Consider the following 16,800-nt stretch of genomic DNA (forward strand, 5'->3'; position numbering starts at 1 on the left):
TGTATTTCAAGTAGAAGTCAGCGGAGACCATAGCAGCTCAATGAAAATCTTGTAGAAACATCAAGAAATTCTTCTAAAGAATCAATTCAATTTTAAAAAAAATTTAAAAAAATCAATTTCATGTGCAGTCTGTAATCTTCTTTCAACATGAAGAATTAAAATGTAACTTGTACTAGAATAATAAGCATCAGCCACGGCATTTCTAGAACAAATACATACCGTGAAAATAGTTAAATAAAAATTAAGCTGTACAATGGGACCAGTGACGGTACACTTAAGGAAATGCTGCAAATACAGGCTTCCAGTCATTGTATAAAATAAACTCAAGCACCAACAACAGACCAAAACTCACCGCCCTTCCACAAGGCCACAAAAAGTCAGCTGTCTTACGCTCCACTTAAATGCAACAAAGTTTCACAGTTGACTATATTTGTCAAGCTCTGTATGCAAATACAATCTCACATTTAATCTTTCAAATTCCAACTTAACTACAATACTATTTAAAAGCAGAACACCTCAAACTAATTATTCTCCAACTTAAAGTAGCTTAAAAGACAGGAAACATCACAGAGTTACCAATAAACACAGTGCTTCAGTCTCCAATGATCTGAAAGTCCTGTATGTGCAAAGATTAACCTGACAGCTAAAATAACTTGATTCTACAGTGTGTGAAGGAATGACTGAAGCAGACAGCCACATAATTCAACTTAACAGCATATTATAAATGGGCTAAACTATTAAGGAAAATTCTGCAATAGTAGATTTGTGCTGTACCAGTAAATTGACAGAAAACCAGTATTCACCTTTTAATTTAAAGCAGGTAACTTAGGAAAAACATCCCCCTTTTCACAAAAAGAAAAATAATTAATGATTAACAATCTTTGAGAACTGCAGCAGAGGTTTGGTTTTATTGGGATGCCTGGTATTCTTAGGAGAAATTTAAAAGTAATACTATGCATAACAGCAATTCAAGCTGTGTAAATAAAGGTCTTGTTTCTTAATTTACATGTAAGCAAGAAGACAGGTGTCATTAACCACAACAATAAGGAACTTCACATGAAAGTTTGTGTTGTGTAAGAAAGAGCAACAAATAAACCAGTACTGCTCCCTGATACTGCAGTATGCAACTTTACATTAACATACAGCTTCAATCAGTTTGTTGGAACCAAGGAATTTTAAGTACATAGATTCATTTCACCTTCCCAAGATTTTACTGCTTCTAGTTAATATTTGGCATAACCTGACTTTTAACTGAACTACCAGCTTAGCAGTTCCTGATCCAGCTAGTGTGTTTATCAAGACAAGTCATTTAGTCACCGTATTCAAAGTGGAAAAAACTCATTGTAAAATTTTGATAAGGCTTTTGAACTCAAAGCAATCATATAGGCTGAAATCAAATGAAGAATAGAAGACCAGACAATCATGCCTAATCACATAATACCTGAGGATATCAACAACTACATTTATTTCATAATTAATAATATTAGAAGCATTGGATCAGATGTGGCAACTCATTTTTCAAGTTAGAGTAATTGAAAAAAAAAATCTGAGGAAAGAGTCAAAATAGATAGATGTGTATTTTAAGCAAAGAAAATATCACTAGTTTCCTTGTTAAAGAATCCATCTTATATCACAGCTGATTCAAGTTTTGAACATGGCAAGCCCTGTTTAGTATTCTATTTTTATTTTCTGCTATGTAGTCTAGAGATTCAGCATACCAATCTTCATAAAGCTCTAGAAGTCACCTTAATTTTCCTTGATATTTCCTTGAAATACTCCCTTGATATATTCAGAACACATAAGGGACAGGTTGCAGAAGACCTAGCTTCCCTAATACCAGAACATTCCCAGTGTTCCAGTGACCTCAAAGTACCTCATCCTGTCAGCAGACGGCTTAGTTATCCCACAGCAAAGGGCTGTGAAAAAGAATATGTCCTTGACCTACAGGCAGGTCAGAGAGTTAGGCTCATAAAACCACCATCAAGAAAAACATTGCTGAAAACACTGCCTTTGTCTTATTGGGATAAAGTACACACCTGTCAAACTAATATTAAAAATTAGTTAGCAGTACTATTTCTTGTCTTAACCTAATTTGATGGAAAAAATGTGTTTACTTATCCTTCTAGAAGCAAGGGCAATATTGATTACTCTTAAGTTAAAGTTTTACTGATTAAGTTTTCTGAACAATAATTTAAAGATGAGCAAAACTCCAAAAGAAGTAGATTGAGGAGCAATGATGAGAAAGAATATTTATTTACAAGCACGATCCATGCATAATCAGATCATTTAGTTACAAAGTTTAGCAGCAGTGATGATAATATATCATGTGGTCTGTCTAAAAAGCTAAAGATACGCTCAGAAAACATGATTAACAATACACACTACACTAAGCATATGAGTATGTTGTAAGAATGTTAGGTTAAAATAATGATGCCTATCAAATATGGACCAGTCAGCCAGCAGAACAAACATGGATAAAACCAAAAAGCAACAGTCTTTAAGCACAAAGGTGCCCATCTCTAGGAGGAGCCACAAACACCACACAACTTTCATGCCCCCAGCCACAACGCTAGTAAGGATGAGGCAAAAGAAAGGAAGACATGATGGAAAACTCACAGCAATTTTAACTTTAAATTCTTCATCAAAGCTAACACTGATTAGCCTAGCAAGATATTGCTATGAGTACTGACTCTCAGGGTCCAACAGCTGAGACATGCATTAGAAATTCTAGCTAACAGCAGCTAAACAGCTAGACAGGTGACCATTTGCTTAAACCAAAACAGAGTTTGCAGACTGTTCTAGTTTTACCCTTTCGTTTCCAATTTCTATCTTGCTAAATAACTCTCTCCTCTATTTTACTATTCCGTTTGTCTGGTACTGCTGAGGGTATGGGGAAAGGAGACAGTTTAGTTAAAGTTAAGAAAAGATACCCTGTGCCAGAAGCCCCAAGCAGTCTGTACTCTGGGATATATGCTTAGGAAGCGCATGCACTAGGAGCATTTTCTGCCAAGCTGCAGAGGGTCAGCAGGGCATCTTCTGTTGCCAAGCATCAGCTTTGGGAAACAGTACTTTCCAGAAGGCACAAATTTGAGCTTTTTCTGTAGGTTATCAACAGTACACAACATACCTCACCACTCACCCAAAACTACGAACTCACACTGTGATTTCTGCATATAGAAGTACTCAGTCAGCGCACTGAACACTCCAAATGATGAACTGAGCAGTTTAAGATAATGCATGGAGAAGAGCTCAGTCTTCAGGAACACTTATGAACAGTTTGAACATCAGAAGAATGATGACCCTGTATTTGGCTGAACCATGCTGTATCTGCGGAAAAAACAATGAAGTGAATGAAGAAAGTCCTCTGAGGCTCATCTGACATTTTGATTTATTATACTCATGTTAAGTCTCCAACGTTCATTCTGTACACAGCTCTGACACAGTGAAAGATTTGGTTTGGACTAACTTATTTTATTTCTATATTCTTTATATAAGATGTCCATGTTCTTACAAATTCTGCTAATACCATTTTGATATCTAACATTGTGTTGATTCGGTGTGAAACACAAGAATTAAACAGCCTTTTAGTAGTTTAGCTTCCTCATTCCCACAGGATTCAACATGCCCTCAGACATGAAACAATCTTATTTGGGGCACTTCTTGTGAATATTTTAATCTTTTTTCCTTTATCTGTCTAACCTTCATTTCTGCACAAGTATAGACCTAATTCCCTCAACCTTCTTGTGCTGTTGGAACTCTTTACTGGTGGTGTTCAGACTGAGGCATCCTAAGACAACAATATACAAGGAGCAAACCGATATTACTGAAGGGTAACTTCAGGCACAGAAAACTTATCTGTACTAAATAAATTTTAAACTGCAAGGTGGGTTGTGCTTCTTCTCATTAAGTGCCAGCTCAGACAAAGCAATGCCTCTTTATTGAGTAGTAGGGCATTCTCCAGTTAGACCAGTTCACTGCTGTTGTAACTTATGGAACTCCCTAAAAAAAGAAAAAAGTAGGAACATTTTGAAACAAATATAAACAGGAAAGACTGAGATTGCTAGTGTGTTGATGAAGTTACCAATAGGCTGATCAACAGGATCTCAATACACTCTCTTCCATGTACACATTATTATTATTACAAATTGGTATTATAACCTTTTTGAAGCATGAATCAGTGGGAGAAGAGTTTTTCCATTTCTGGCCTTTTTTTTTTTTTAATAATCCTTAGCATTGTGCTAGGTGTTATGGTATCAATCATTCATCAGTACAACCATCCCTTTGTTCTTCTTTACCTTCATCACTCTAATAGTGCATGCAAGCATCAATCTGGAAAAGATCACTAAGCCAGGCAATGAACAGTTAGGCTAGACAGCGATCCAAAAAGTTTTCAAACAAACTAGATAAAATAAATTATGTAAACAAATTATCACAAATACATCTTGCTACCTTCCAGACCATTAAAAAAAATCCCAAACATCTACTGTCACACAGCACGTCTGTATTTTCCAGGCACTAACATTTTAGATCATTTTAATATTATTCCATGTTACGCATGCCAAAGATAGATCTGAATAAATTTGCAGGTGAAGTTTATAAAACTGAACAGTTTTTTGGGTTTTTTTTAAGGTTTTCAAGTCCAGATAGGTCTGAAAGTACTGATCTCTTTACTCACGCCAGAAGTTCCCTCTGACAATGGCAGGCATGCTTTCACCATTATATATACTTCCAACTACAAGATTTTTACCTCTTTATTCCATAGATCACAACAGGAAAAGTCCGCATCATGTTAACTAAACCAAAAACACAAGCAGCATGCAAACAGCATACTCACTTGCACAGTCTATTCAGCTTGTTCTCAATCTGATTATTCACCTGTTTTGTACTGACTGCCATCTGCCCACTCCTCCTCCTGTCTGTCTCTGACACAGACTTTGTGCCATCTCGTAAGAAGTGTTTGGGGTTTTTTTTAGCACCTTCCTGCACACTTCTTCCAGGTCACTGACACATCCAGTGAATAAACTTAATTGCAAGACTGCTTCCTGGGGCTCCCCAATCATGACATTCCAAATCGACTCCAAAGGAGAGAAGGTTTTGCTGTGTAACACATTTAAAAAAACGTATATACTTATTTCCTATCTTTAAATATATTTTTATACATAGAATATGTATGCAGATAAATTCTACTATTAAGTATGTATATAAATATATTTACACACATATTTAAGACAGGAAATAGATTCAAGACCAAGTCAGCCACTACTCACACTTATTTTCCCATTTAAACTGCAGCATGAGGACTAATCACCAGTAGATACGTACAAGAATAAGCATGCAGGTATTTTTATTTTAGGCAAACAATCCACTGCTTCATAGAACTTGACAGTTGTCTCCATTAACTCTATGGCTGTTGTAGCCAAATCTTATCTTGTGTTGAAAAGGACGCTGGGATTAGTTATGTAGTTCCAGTCTGGCCCTTTTACTAGTATCAGGAGCGTTCGTTTCCTAAGTTGTACATGACAGTTGCTTAAAACTCCATCTGGCTTTTTTGATTTACACCAGGAACTTCTATGCTAAGAGTCTGTGAGTATATTAACTGCACTGATTTTTTTTTCTCCTCTCCTAAAGAAAAAAAATAAAGTTTTCAACAAAACGCTTAAGTATGAACGAACATGTAAATGCCTGTTAGCATTTGGAAATTTAGGAAGTAACAAAGAAAGATTCCGTGCTTCTTTACATAGGAAGGGTTTGTTTAAAAAAAAAAAAGTAGAAAAAATAAACCCAAAAGAGCTTTCACTTTACTTTGTCTGCCACTGACCTTTAGACCTGACACCCACTGTATCCTGTGGGAAATCTTTTCCAAGAACGAACTTTCTTATAGATATTTTAGCAGATTTAAGCATCCAGACTACATTTTATTTGCCTACATCTACAGAATGAAAAGGCTATTGAATAATGACAACATATACATGGACTTTCATATTCATATAAGTATCTATAAAGCAATAAAATATAATGGAATCTTGAATGTGCTACATGCAGGTGTTTTTGAAGCATATTTTTTTTAATGAGGTTTACTCTTACAGTTGCTAAAAGCCTATAAAACGCATACAACTGCATTGCTGTCCACTTTCCTGCATATGGTTTTAAAACAGATTTGCATATTCTCCAAAAATAACAAAAGCACTAGAAAAAGTCCGTCCATTCCTAGATTTGTGTGATAAAAGCAATAGTGATAATTCAGTTCCCTACTGAAAATGAAAATTCAAGTCCCTCTTAGATGTTTTGCCAAGAAATCTCCTTAAACTCTGCAAGAACAGTTCACTTACAGGAATTTGTTTAGCTTTTAAGCATCAAAGCACTGCACCTGTTCCTTTTCAGATAACCAGTCCCCTTGTCAAGTCTTATACTCCTCTTGTTTCTCCATTAGAATGAGAAATTGTTTTGTGCAGCATGGAACAGATCACTTGTGGAAAGTCACAGGAAAGATTTCTTTGTTACTTCCACAGGCCACATCAGCACTCCTCTCCAGGTGTGCTTCTCTTTCACATCAACCCTTCCTCCCTACTGCATATGGTCCCACTGCAGAGCTATACATCTTGTATAGTCCCATACATGACTGTGCTACATCAGTGCTCATAAGGAAACTTTCCAGCTGTTCAAAACAAGCCATGGAGCCAGACAAGGACAACCACATTCACCAAGACAGGTAAGCAGGAATTTGGCTCCCTCACACTACTAGAACACTAACAAAAGGGACTAGAGTATATTTAAGAAACACTTTTTTTTTTTTTTTTTAACTGAAACATTAGGTACTGTTCAGAGAAGGTGCCCAATTTACTTAGAATTAAACTATAAACACTGTTAGTTTCAGCTACATTTAACAAGCAAGAAAAACAGAAGGAATGTTTGGTTTTGAGAGCTTGTAACAGAGGGTTTGCTTCAATTTCACCCATCAAGTGACAGTAACTTCCTTATGCATGACTAAATGCTAACTACAAGTTTAAAGCATCAGTATCTGAAGGCACAATTCCTCTCGAAGACCTTGCAACAAGGAGTGCACAGTAATAGTATATAAAAACCTTTATCTTCCAGTCTTAATATTACCAAAGCTTCTGTTGAAACTTTAGTCCTTTGATTTTTATGGCTGTTTTATCACCAGACATCAAAACTGCATTAGTGGTCCATCTACGTATGATACAGATCACGGCTTCTGTCCAGTAAAACCTCTCACTATTAATCTCCACAGCCACATTACTTCACAGTGGTTACAGTTCCCATTACCGAAAGGAGCAGGGCGACAAGCTGGGTCTCACTCCAAGTTACTCCTCTGATGTCTCCTAGGAAGACAGCATTCTGCTCCTGGCATAGATCTCTTCGGCATGCTCTTAAGAAATTTGCATGCAGACATTTGAGACAACAAGCAGCCAGTAACTATTCAGCTCTCAAACCCTACAGTAAGATAACGCCAATGAATTTTCATGCATGAGAACAGCAGGACAGGATGTACAGTGCAAGCTTACATAAGACACAAGGCACTGCTGGGAACCAACAGAAGTGAATAGCATAAATGGCTCAGCAAAATGCTGATGTCACTCGTATACGTTTGGGTTGCGCCAGCCAAGTTTCTCTGATCCTAAAACTAGCCTTTCTAGCTGTTTGTAAAACCTCACAGTTTGCTTTGTTTTACCAAGATCTTGAAAAAGAACTTGTTTTCAAAAACCCATGTTTCTTCCTAGTATTAAGAAGAGAGATAAAAAAAATCCAAGACGACTCTAGATTTACTGTAGCACTTAGAATCTAAAGAAAAACAGAAAACGTAATGGAGAACTGGAAAAAGCAGATAATTATGTACACAAATACTTGTTCCTACTACTTACTGAAAAAATAGTTCAGGCACAACTTATCTGTTTTAAAATATGACCTCTGCAAACCTACTAAGGTCAATGAGACTTAGAGTAGTTACTCAGTGAGCCCTGCTTGCATAAATTAAAGACGCCTAAGGGTAGCTATGAAACCAGGTATTTGATTTTTCCAGGGCACCTACATATTATGAATTAACAATGAATTGCCATTTTACCAGAGCAGCTTTCAGTTTTGTTAAGGAGGGGGAAAAAAAAAAAAAAAAAAACAAGAAAAAAAATCAAACCACCCCAACTGTGTCAAGCTTGCCTCTTCCTCAACTCATAAAAGCTTTCCTATTTAATGTTAAAACTGATTATAGAAGTTTCATATTACCTTGAGTACACAAGTGAGAACCTACAGATCAAATTACTTTTAAAAAACCCCTCAGATCTCAGTCAAATAGTGCTTCTTCCTGGTGTATCCTTCTACAATAGATTTAAAAAGGAAAAAAAAAAAGGCACACACAAGTAATCTAGCTGCACAAGTTAGTATAAAGGAAAACTGTAAAGAGGGAAAACTTGGCTCACGCAGGCCAGTATTCGCAGCAGCAGCAGTAACTCCCAGCTCTGTGCTTCGCTGCTTTCACCTGTTACTGCAGTGGCTGCACACCACTTCAGAGCAGTGTGTGAACCATGACAGGTCATTCCTTCACAGTTCTAGGATTCCTGTATCAAAGTTTTTGCCTATGACATACTTAAGGCATTTGATTTTCTAGAGAGCATCATATAAGGTGAAAGGGAAAATACTGTTCCTGAAACTGAACTACTTAGTTTATCTGTCATTACGCATGTAATGAACTTACTGTCACTCCCTTTAGTATTTTCTTGCAAATACAGAGGCACCCTGAGATAGCATCAAGTTAATGCAACTACCCAACTGTGGCAAGTACAACTGAATGGTATCACAGTAAGTTAAAAACCAGTACCAGCAGTAATTTCTTCATCAGATCAAGTATATCAGAACACCTCTCTTCCAGTTCCCTACCAAAACACCAAATCTAACACCAGGTAGCTCAGAGATGCCAACTATCAGAGATAATCAGCCACATTAGAAATTCACAAGGTTTCCTTAGTAGTGGAAGAGGACACTAGCTTTGTTCTAGGCAAACAGGAGAGGAAAACAAACCCACAAACTGTTTGCGCTGTGGAATGGCTGTTCTTTGAAAGCATATCAGTGCACACTCTTCATAAAAATATGAAGTGTAAGATGACCACACAGGTTATTAAACGTCTTTTTAAACAAGTGCCTATTTTCCTCAAAGTGTAGCTACTACAGGAAAACTCTGCAAGCAAACCACTCGCATCTTGGCTAGAGCCTCTATGCTTCTATAGTAGAAATAATATTGATATCTGCCTGTTATTACTATAGCAGATAAGCATTTCACAGTCATTAGTATATTTATTCACAGTACGCTTTTGGAAAGCACCACTATTCCTGATTCATACGCAAACAGAGGACTGATGCGGAAAGACTGATCCAAGGTCACAGAGTAAGTCTGTGGTAAAGTAGGAAACTTCACCTGGTTTTGCCTTCATGCAACTAATACTTTCTGTTAATGAGTCATTGCTGCTCCTCTAAATTATTCTTTGAGCATGAAGAGACAACAGACTGCCTGTGGCATGCAAACTCTACGTGCTAATAGCAGCTTCACTCGAGGGTTTTCTAAAACAAAAAAATCACGCCCAAGGCCCTTGTTCTGTACTATGACAGAATCCTACTTCAGCGCTGGGCTGCTGTGGGGAAAAAAGGAGAGAGATAGATATAAAAAATTAGGTAGTCTGCCTTGTTTGTGGTCCAGCTCTCTCACTACAGAAACAAAAAAACAGCCCTTGAATAGTTTTACTCCCTTACGCTACAGACCACCGGGCAAGGGCAAAGTGCAGGGAGGAAGGGACAGTCAACTCGGGAGACAAGTTATGCAAAGCTAGGGGCCGGGGCGGGGGGCAGAAGTCCCACGGCCCACAAAAAAAAAAGAAAAAAAAAAAAGAAAGAAAACAAAAAAAAAAAACGCGGCCAACTTCTGTTCGCAGGTCAACGAGGTCAAAGCGCGGGGGGGGGGGGGGGTATGCGCTAGGAACGGGACCCCCGGCACAGGGAGGGGGGACACACACAGTGAAGGTTGCGGGTCTCCTCTCGCCCCCCCCGCAAAAACCCCGTCCCACCCCGCAAAGTGCAAGGGGGCGCGGAGCCCCCTCCCCAGGCTCACCCCCGACCGCCGGGGGTCGGCAGGCTGCAAACCCCCCCCCCCGCCACCCCGGGCACCCCTCGGCCCACTTCAGGGCGCTCCCCCACCCCAGGGCTGCCGGCACAGCCCCGGCCCCCTCCCCGCCCGAGGCGGCGGCCCGCCCGTCCCCACAGCGGGGCGGCCCCGCCGGGGCGCTGCTCCCCCGTCCGTACCTGTGAGGGGAGGCGGCGGCCGGCTCCGCCGCGGAGGACCGGGCCGCCTGTGCCCGGCCCGCTTCGCGGCGGCCGCCGCCCTCGCTCGGCCGGCGGGTCCGGCGGTAGCCGCCCGGCTCGGCTCGGCCCCGGCTCGGCCTCGGCCCCGGCCCGGCGGCGGCGGCGTCTCCTCCTCGCCTTTAGTTTGACCTTTTCCGTGTCTCCGCTCCCTGTCCCCGACACACTTTGACGTCACTGCCATGGCAACCAGCCCCGCCCCCTCCCGCCTCGCGCGCGCGCCGCCCGCCCCCGCTCCCCCCCTCCCCGCCTATCTCCCCGGACGTAACGCACGCACGCACGCACGCGCGCGGGCGGGCGGGCACCCGCGCACGCGCCGCCGGCAGGGGGAGCGGCGCCCGGCCCGCTTCCACCCCGCCCCCGCCGAGATGGGGCGGGGCGCGGCGCAGCGCGCGTGGGGTGGGCGGGGCGTCGTGCGTGAGGCAGGGCGCGCGCGGCCTTCATGGCGCCCGGGTTCTTGCGAGGGAGGCGCCGGGGCGGGAGCGGAGGCAGAGGGACGTGGAGCAGGAGCGGGAGGAACGCGGGACGCGGCGGCTGTGGAGCCGGGGGCAGAGCGGTGTGTCGAAGTGAAGGCCTCTGGGCCTTCAGTGGGAGGATGAGGGCGAAAAAGGGAGGACGCGTTCTCTCACACGCCTTAACGGAGCGAACCCTTCCCTCCTCCCCAGAGGGAGAAGGGAAATCTTAACGCAGGAATTCCGGCACTGCCTTTGCTCTGCACACACATACGCAAGCCAAGCTAGTGCCGTCGCGGTTTGCCTGCTCCTTTCCGTCTCTAGTGTTCTTCCTTATCCCGCGGTGCTCCAGTGTTCCCCGAGGATCAAGCTGCTTCCCCCGTCCCACAACGTGCAGCACGTTCCCATTGTTTGGGGAGCATATGGGCAATCGCATTTACTTCCTCCAAAATATTTGGCGTAAATATCATCTATGTAATATGTATAACGTACGGGAGGCTGCGTATCTCAACGCCTCAGTGCACAATGTGGGCATAAATTTTTCATGTGTAAGTACTTTGCTTCAAATACTGTCAGCTGTGAAAAGGTTACGCGCAGACAGCACGCAACCTGTGCAGGGTCTGCGTGTTAAGGCTCTTTGGGTTTGCGCCTTGTTTTGTGAAAGGTGTGTGCATTAACAACACGTTATGTATTGTCGGCTCGAAGTTGAGAGACGTACACAGGCATGATATTTAAATATCAATTAGCAACTACACTGCGTCTTTCATCTACCCTACATGCAGAGCACATTGTGTATTTTATATGTGCCGCGTATCTGTCGTAGCTCCAAAATGACAGTTTCCAAACGATTTTTAATAAGAAACATTCGTTCAGAAATACAATCCAATATTCATCAGAAATACATACTGAGATGTATTCAAAAAACCCTTCCAGAAGGTGGATAAAAGGGCACAGATACAGTTTCCCTGTCTTTGAAATGCATGATACCGTTCTCCCAGAGTATTAACAAACCACTTTAAAACCTATCACAGCAAGAGCAGGATCTGCAGTGGGAATTCATACACGGTCTGGCTCTTGCTCATTTGAAGGCAGAGATTTAATAAGGAAATTATTTTAAAGAGAGCTTTTTAACTATCACTGAATTTGTGACATGGCTCATTTCTCATCAGCCCAACTGGATTTAGTGTTGTATTACTGACTGCCAGCAAAACACTCAAATTTGGTGATATTCAGAGCAGGAGCGTTCGGCTCTCGCAGAGGTGCAGCGTGGTGCTTGTAGGGTTAGGTGCTGACCTGCCCAGTGAGGGTAACGCCAGCCCACCCCAGGGCTCCCGTGCATGGATCTGCTGGCTTTGCCCAGCGGTTCTGGTAGGTGCCAGCCCTGCTGGAGCTTGCTTTCTGATGGGTCTCTTTTTTCTTCCAGTCTCCAAACCACGAGCCTGACTGTGGCCGGCTTGCAAGGCTGTGAAGGCTATGAGTTTGGCCAGTCAACAGTAACCAGGAGTGACCTTATTCTAATGTACTGGACAACCATCTGGGGCCAATTTGACTGTCAACCATGATGACCTGTGTATTAAGACACCAGGACTTGGGCCTTCATATTTGTAACTCTGGAAAACTGCAGTGTAAGTGTTACTGATCCCCCCCCAAAAATCCCTCTTGAGGCAAATCATGAGGAAAACTTTGAGCAGCAAACTGTTGGGAAGGACATAAATAAATATGGCACCAGGGATATATCAATATGACACACTGGCGTGTCCCCAGGGAAAATGTTTCCTTCCTGCACATCTGTTGCCCCCAAGTTCGGCAAGGAGAGTACTTCCTTTTCTCCCAGGGGGTCAAACGGTGTAATTAGTGCTTGTGTGCCATATATTGAGGTGGATAAAAAAAGTCCTCAGCATGAGTAAATTCATGTCAAATCCACTTATTTGGCATTTTTATCCATGAAATCTTAAAAATGCTGAGATAAGCCTGTAATGACTAATTGGACGTGATGAAGAGGAGATGGCGCAACAATGTAGGTGAGGGAGGAGATGGAGAAATCAATCCTGAGGAAGGATCTGGCACTTGCGAGGCCTGAGAGAGCCAGAGGTCATCGGTTCAAATATAATCTCCCAGAAAGGGAGAGGAAGAAAAAAAAAAAGCAACGTCTCTCCTTCTTGCACGGACAATGCCGGACTCCCGCGCCTGATTTCCATGAGAAAGGCGACTTCTGGCATTGACATTCTGTGGCATCAAGTCCCCACCACAGACCTCCTCCTCAACGGGAGGCTGAAAGAGGAGGGGAGGAATAAACTCTGCTTTCCAAAAGGGCTGGAGCTGCCAAAGAGGCCCGTGGAAAGCCAATTGTGCAATGAGGGAAAACGGGGAGAGAGGATCCTTGCTCATAGACACAGTGAAAAGCCCGCCGAAAAAAAGTGGGAGGAGGGCTAAGAGGTATTTTGATACGTTTAGACAGACTTCAAGTGAGCGCTGGTTTAAAGCAAAATTGTTGGTGAGGACACTGATTCAGGGTTGATTTTGAATACTGGAGTGTAATGTAGAAGTCTTTCCTTCACATGCATAACGTCCATAACTGCTGCTGATTTCAAATCCCGGCTCACACAGAGTTTTTATGAGTACTTTTCATTTGTACATCTTGGAGGGCTTTACAAAGGAGAGAGCTATAAATAAGACAGATGGGAAAGTGAGGAATAGAGAGGGGTTTTTAAAGGGCAATAGATTGTTTCTTTAAGGGTTTCTGTGTATAAGAACTAGATAAGAACTGTCATTTTACTGAATGTAAAATATTTTGCAGTGGCACACTGTGCCAAATTACTTGTGCATAGATATTTATGTTATTAAGGCAAAGTTTTGTCATGCTGTGTACAAATGTCTCTAGCTAGGCTTTTGGAAAATACAAAAAGAAAAGCATTTAATGTTAGATTTTAACATAGTGCGTGCATGTTTTAGGTACTTTTAAATTGAACAGATCAAAGCCTTTTATTCCTAAATGCCAGAAATCCAGTGATATTTGTGTAACTATGTAATTTGACCTGTCTGTTTTACATGTTCCCAAGGGTTTATTATAGGCAGCTTTCAAATTAAGTGGGCTGGAACATTTGATGCTCTCTTCCCTGGTTTTCAAAGCCTGTGCAGAGCCCATACTGTGTGACTGACACTGCCGTTAAAGTGGTAGCATTTTAGTTTTATCACAAGGTACACAGTGTGGCGAGGGAATGGAGATTACCCTGGTCCTGATTCTGGCTCTGCCACTCCAAGGCAGCCGTTTCATTTCTGCCTCCTTCATCTTTCCCCTCTGCGGAGCTGGGTACAATATTTCCTTATCCTCCAAGGTGCCACAAAGCTTAATTAACCTTGAGAAAAGGAATGGGTAAATTGCAAACAACAGGGACAGAGTGGGGAAGGCCCTGGCGGTTTAAGCATCTCCGTGTTCATACTCACCTGCGTGGGGCCATTTTACCACTGATGCTCCACAGCGCTGCAAACTTGGCAAGCTTGAGAGAGCCTCAAATACTTTCCCTGCGTTTAAAATAACATTATTATATAACCGGGAGGCAGCCATAGGCTGATGGCTCAGTAATGTTTTATGCAGCAATCCTCTCACCCAACGGTGACCTTCTAACTGGATAATAAAAGCCATATTCCACTCGCAATTGCACCTGTGCTGCCACTATTTACATTGCAATAGCACCTAGAGGCCCCGTTGTATAAGGCACAGTAAAACTGTCTCTGCCTGGAGGAGACTGAAAGTGGGAGGGGAAGCAGGAACAGAAGCAAAAGGTTTGTCTCAAGGTCATATATCAGAAAAGTAGCTCTGGCAGGAAAAAAACTTAGGTCTCCCAAGTCCCAGTACTATGCCCTGTGAATGATGACTTTTAGGGAAAAAAGGACATATTTACTTCTAGGAATAGAAATATAAAATGCTGGGAGATCACAATGTTCGCAGCAGGATTTGCTCTTTGTTTATTCTTCTGGCTGTAGAAATGCTTGTTTGGTAGTTTTGGGATTGGTTTGTTTGGGTTTTTTTAGGCACTTTAATATTTAGGCAAATATTAAATTGCAATTAAATTGTCAATGCCTTCATGAGAGGCATGTTTTTATCTGAAGTATGTTACGATTTTCCTAATAACAGACCCAAAGGATCAACATTTCTCTTTTGGATTTTTCTTTGTTTGAAAAGTTGGTTGTTCCTGAAGTAATGCTTGCTGGTTTTGCAGTGGTCTTTTGTAGGTCATGAAACAATGAATCTTCAAGTCACATCATCCTACTTTCTATCCAGTGTGTTTCTATGTCACTATCAGCTCTGCTTTGGTTTGATCTAACCAGATGGTATCTCACAAGATGCTAGACATGAATATTTCATATGGTTTAGAAACTGTTTTTTCTCACTCTTCAGTGGCAAAATGTGTTGATTTAAGACTTTTCACAACTTGAGAGGCTTTCTGGCATGGCACCGTAACTCAGGCCAAAGACAGCTGAGCATTGTTGTCATCTCACAATGTGGGAAGCAGAGGATGTTTTGGACCGCTAGAAAAATGGAGCTGAAATTTTCCGTTAAGAGGAAAAAAAAGCATTTGTCCGGCAGCAATCTTCCAGTCTAGCTGTACTTAGGTTACATTTTTTGGACATTATGTGGAAAGTCAGACTCATTAGATCAATGCAATTTTTGATCCATTGAATCAGCAGCCAAGTTAATCTCACATCTCTGAGCCAGTGAACACTTTGTTTTCATTCAAAGTTGGTCTTATTTCAGTTTAGGCCATTTCTAACACTGTTTTCTTATTTACAGTATCGAAGGCTTCAGCCACTGTATCCTGTGATATAAATCAATTAACAATCGCCTGCCTTTATCATTTTTCACTCAGACTTTGCTTTTGCTCCTCTTTGGAGACATGAGTGTTTTCTTTTTTTCTAGGTCTTTGTTGTTCTTAGTGGATAATCAATATTGAGTTGCAAGTGTTGCACTGAAACTCTGGGCTTGCAAAACCAGCTTATTTGGTTTCTTCAGCTGCACATGAAAATTTTTATTTTAGCCGTAAGCCTTCTCGGGGCGATCCAGCTCCAAATTAAGACACACAGAGCTTGATTCAGTTGCCCACACATAGAACTTCATTGTGATTTAAGATGTCCTAGATGACTTGCCTAACCTCCCGCTCCTGCTTCAGTAGGTCACAAGTCCACTGTAGATCCTGTGTAATTTCTGCCAGTCCCATAAATACATCTGAGATACCCTGGGGCACCTCCAATGATGCTTGATACTTGCTTATCAATAGGTTAAATGTAAGTGTCTGTGTGTGGGCATCTACCTCTGAGCTGAGTGTCTATGTTCCCACTAGAGTCAAAAGAGATCCAGTTAGTAGAGCCTAGAGGGTGTCCAGTTGACCAGACCGTAAGTGTCCATTTTAGGGTATGTGATCATCATGCTTTTCTGCTTGACTTTCAGATGACACATTTTTCAGAGCAGGACATGTTTTGCTTTTTAGTAAGCACGCTGGCAACTAATTTAAACACTCTGCACACCAGACAACAGTCACACGTAGAAGGAGACATATAACAAGGGACTGGGGATCCGTGACTTTCTTTCCAGCTAGAAGGCTGACATCTCAAAAAGAAAGGCAAATTCCCAAGCAAAAAAATCTCCTTAACCTAGCCGTGCTGCTTCTCTGTCCCCCAACACATGCCTTCCAAACTTCTGGAGTCTTTGATGGGCCATTCATAGAAATGAGCAGTTATAGTCCCTCAAGCCGCACTTTATATCAATGTACATCTGCTCTTGTTTAATTTATGTTCTGCATCATGCGATACTCTTGTTAGACACACACTCCATACAGAATCTGGTAGGTATAGATTGCCATGTAATATCAATTTGCAGGTAAGTAATATCAACCCCTCTTCAGAAAGACATGGGAGGCAAGTGGTGAATGGTGGTAGAAGAAGAGCTGGGAGTTGAAATCAGAGATCCAGGATGATAGGGAATATCAAGCAG

Source organism: Buteo buteo, chromosome 3, assembly GCF_964188355.1.
Source record: "Buteo buteo chromosome 3, bButBut1.hap1.1, whole genome shotgun sequence".
NCBI classification, from domain to species: Eukaryota; Metazoa; Chordata; class Aves; order Accipitriformes; family Accipitridae; genus Buteo; species Buteo buteo.